The sequence below is a fragment of the Schistocerca cancellata genome, chromosome 9 (genome assembly GCF_023864275.1).
Source record: "Schistocerca cancellata isolate TAMUIC-IGC-003103 chromosome 9, iqSchCanc2.1, whole genome shotgun sequence".
Classification (NCBI taxonomy): Eukaryota; Metazoa; Arthropoda; class Insecta; order Orthoptera; family Acrididae; genus Schistocerca; species Schistocerca cancellata.
The window spans coordinates 130,218,672-130,223,199 of NC_064634.1; positions in this window are offsets into that span (position 1 = coordinate 130,218,672).

Sequence of the window (4,528 nt, forward strand, 5' to 3'; positions counted from 1 at the left end):
AGTGTTGACCCCTATCCCTACTATCCCATTCACACAAGAAACATGGAAATTTGGTAAGGCCACCTTGCTGACCAAGGAGCAAGCACGTTACTTTTATATCTACTCGTACCATCCAACCATGAGCAGAATAGCCTATTTTATTTAGCCCTATTTCTAGGTTTTCATAGCTTTCTTTCATATGTACAGAATGTCCAACACGTATAGATACATATATGTTACCGTCCTGTAATAAAACAACATTTTAACTTGTTTTGGATCAATCAATAAACAGCCTGCAGTCTTTCTTTTAGTATTTAATATCAAACTCATTCATCAGATCAGGGATGTCTGAGCAGTACACTAACGTTCTTGTTGAAAAAACTTGGAAAATTGCTGCTCTCTGTTTCTATACAAGTATATTTTGGTTCCAACTGCCAACAAAGTTCTTTTCTTTTAATCTAGAGCCAAGCAAATCAGCTTTTTCTTTCGTTAAGCCCAGATACCTAAGCAAGTAGTTAAGCTCTGTCTGAGTTAACAATTTGGGCTCTACACTTTCTGTATTAAAATGGAATTCATATTCATCTGGTTCATGTAAATCACATTTTACATCAGAAAATATTTCTGCTGGAATAGAATTTAAATCATCTGTTGGTTCAGGAACCGGCAAATCTACACCATGCCCTACTGGTCGGATGGCAGACAGAAGGTTAGGGTAGCTTATTTCCTTCTTGTTTTTCGAATAATGACCAGTAATATCAATACTGCAAAAGTAGCAATCATCGGAATTATTTCTTGGCTCCCTCCATATCATAGGAACAGCCAATCTAAAGGCTTTTTTCTCCTTTTAGGACCATTTTCTCGGATCTTCAACACACAACATACCTTATGCAGCACCCAAGATTTATCTTCATGACCAAGTTTAGATCAAAAGTTTGATAGATAATCCTTTTTCACAAAGTCTGAAATGTTTCTTCGGTGTTTTTAATGACAAATTCACCACAAAAATGACAAATTCGCCTTCTGTTGTGATGTCAACGTGGAATGTTCATCGTAGTTCCAAAGAAAGATGTAGTATTCGAAGCCTCCTAATACAACGTAACAACGGTGGTCGAACAAAAGATGCCAACCGACCAGGACCGAAGAGCAGTCTCAGGCATTGTCGATAACGATCGGTTTCAAACCTGACACAAAGTGCTGCTGTCAGTGTGTACCGGTCCATCACAACCAGATTCCGAACGAACATTTTTGAAAGTGTAAATGGTGTGATGTTTTGGGCGTGATTTTCGTATCGAGAGTTTGGGCTACTCAGTCAGGTTACCGCGAACACGGTTAATGTTTATTTCAGCATTCTCGGCGACCAAGAATTGCTCTTTGTTCAGAGCCTTGCTCACAGGGTTGCACAGACTTGTTCTTGGTTTGACGAACGCTCTGGCACACTTATGCACCTCGACTGGCCCCCTAATCATCCGATCTTAATCACGCAAAACCTGTCTTGGACTACTTAGAACAGCGAGTGGAGCGTAGCAGCCATCATTCGCGGAATCTGGTACCTCTACGTAGTCTCATCACGAACGAGTGGCTGCAGCTTTATAGAGCACACCTTGTTAACTTTCTTCCTCGTTGTGCGCATCTCGTGGTCTCGCGGTAGCGTTCTCGCTTCCCGAGCATGGGGTCCCGGGTTCGATTCCTGGCGGGGTCAGGGATTTTCACATGCCTCGAGATGACTGGGTGTTTGTGTTGTCCTCATTATTCTCATCATCATTCATGAAAGTGGCGAGTTTGGACTGAGCAAAGGTTGGGAATTTGTACGGGGGCTGATAACCGCGCAGTTGAGCGCACCACAAACCAAACATCATCATTATTTTCCTCGGCGAAATGAGACCGTTATCAAGACTACAGTTGGTGTTACACGGTATTAGCTTGATGTCTCCTGGAGCTGACTAATCTTATACTCCGTGTGTCAATACACTATCCAGTCACATTAATGCGATCACCCGTCAAAAACCTGGATAACTGCCTTTTACAGCGCGGATCGCTGCGAGACGCCAAGAAGAGTCAGTGAAGTTCTGGAAAGTATCGACAGGGATGGGGAGCCATGCAGATTCCAGTGCAGTGGCCAGCTGCGCTATGTTTCTCGCTTGAGGATCCTTTACGCTATCAGCCCGATCAAAGTGGTTCCACAGATTCTCGATACGGTATAAATCCGGGCCTTTTAGTGGCCAGGGGAGTATGGTAAACTAATGCTGGTGCTCTACAAACCAAGCACACACACTGTGAGCTGTGTGTGGTAAGTGGCATTGACCTGCTGGTATATACCGTCGTACTGAGGAAACACAACCTGCCACGCGGAATGGCCGCGTGGTTCGAGGCGCCATGTCACGGATTGCGCGTCCCCTCCCACCGGAGGTTCGAGACCTCCTTCGGGTATGGGTGTGTGTGTTTTGTTCTTAGCATAAGTTAGTTTAAGTAGTGTCTAAGTCTACGGACCGATGACCTCAGCCATTTCGTCCCTTAGGAATTCACACGCACACAAACACAACCTGTATGTACGGGTGGACATGACTCCAGAACATACAATCATGCTCATAAATTAAGGATAATTGCGGAATGTGGTGACACACGACGTGGCACTACACAAAACCGGCACTAATAACATAGACACATAGGGAACACACACGACACAGATCTGTAAGTCGACGGTATTGATGATAAGTTGAGAAAACCGTCCCGAAACATATGTGCTACAAAACGCCACTGTTTCCTGCGCATGTACCCCGACATCAATATGGGACATGATCATCAGGCACATGTACACATGCCACACAACGGGTTGGCGTACTCTGGATCAGGTGGTCGAGCAGCTGCGGGGGTATAGCCTCCCATTCACGCACAAGTGCCTGTCGGAGCTCCTGAAGTGTCGTAGGGGTTTATGACGTGCAGCGATACGTCGACCGAGAACATCCCAGACGTGTTCGATGGGGTTTAGGTCTGCAGAACAGGCAGGCCACCCCATTCACCTGACATCTTCTGTTTTTCAAGGTACTCCTCCACGATGGCAGTTCGATGGGGACGTGCGTTATCATCCATCAGGAGGAAGGTGGGACTCACTGCACCCCTGAAAAAGCGGGCATACTGTTGCAAAACGACGTCCCGATACGCCTGACCTGTCACAGTCCCTCTGTCAAAGACATGCAGGGGTGTAAATGCACCAATCATAATCCCATCCCACACAATCAAACCACTACCTGCATATAGTTCCCCTTCCAGGACATTAGGTTGGGGGGTTGTTTGGGGAAGGAGACCAGACAGCGAGGTCATCGGTCTCATCGGATTAGGAAAGGATGGGGAAGGAAGTCGGCCGTGCCCTTTCAAAGGAACCATCCTGGCATTTGCCTGGAGCGATTTAGGGAAATCACGGAAAACCTAAATCAGGATGGCCGGACGCGGGATTGAACCGTCGTCCTCCCGAATGCGAGTCCAGTGTCTAACCACTGCGCCACCTCGCTCGGTAGGACATTAGGGAGTTGGTATGTGGTTCCTGGTTCAAGCCAATGAAAACCCAGCTAGAACCACTGTTCTGACTATACCTCGACTCGTCCATGAACATAACCTGGGACCACTGTTCCAATGACCACGTACTGTTTTCTTGACACCAGGCTTTACGGGCTCTCCTGCGACCAGGGGTCACTGGAATGCACCTTGCAGGTCTCCGGGCGAGTAAACCATGTCTGGTCAGTCGTCTACGGAATGTGTGTCTGGAGACCACTGTTTCAGTGGCTACGGTAAGGTCCCGAGCAAGGCTACTTGCAGTACTGTTCCAATGTCGGTCATCTGCGTTCACTGATGGGGAGATATCGGTCTTCTTGTGGTGTTGTACACTGTGGACGTCCCGTACTGTAGCGCCTGGACACGTTTTCTGTCTGCTGGAATCGTTGTCATAATCGTGAGATCACACTTTGTGGCACACGGAGGGCTCGTGCTACGACCTGCTGTGTTTGACCAGCTTCCAGTCGCCCTAGTATTCTTTGAGCCATTTTCAACACACAGCAACCATTAGCACGTCTGAAAACGACTGCACACTTACTCGCTGCACCGTACTCTGACATGCACCAACACACCTCTGCGTATGTGGACTGCTGCCAGCGCCACCGTGCGACGCCTGCAGGTCAAATGCACCGCATGGTCCTACCCCGAAGTGATTTAAAGCCGCAAACCGTCCACCAGAGCGTTGTTTCACCAAGTTTCAGCATTATCCTAAATTTATGAGCACGAATGTAGATGCTTCATTGTGTTGATCCATTGCGCCTTCCACAATGACGAGATCACTCAGGGAGTGCCACAAAAATGTTCCCGAAGCCATGAAGCTCCCGCCTCTCGCCTGGACCCTTCTGACGATTGTTGCAAGGTATTTGCTTTCAGACGTTTCACGCCGTGCGCGCCAACGGGTATCTGTCCAATGGAGCAGAAAACGTGGTTCACCTCAAAGGGCCGGCTGCCGCCACTCGGTGGACCTCGAGTACCTGTGCTGGCGTGCAAATTCCAGCTTTCG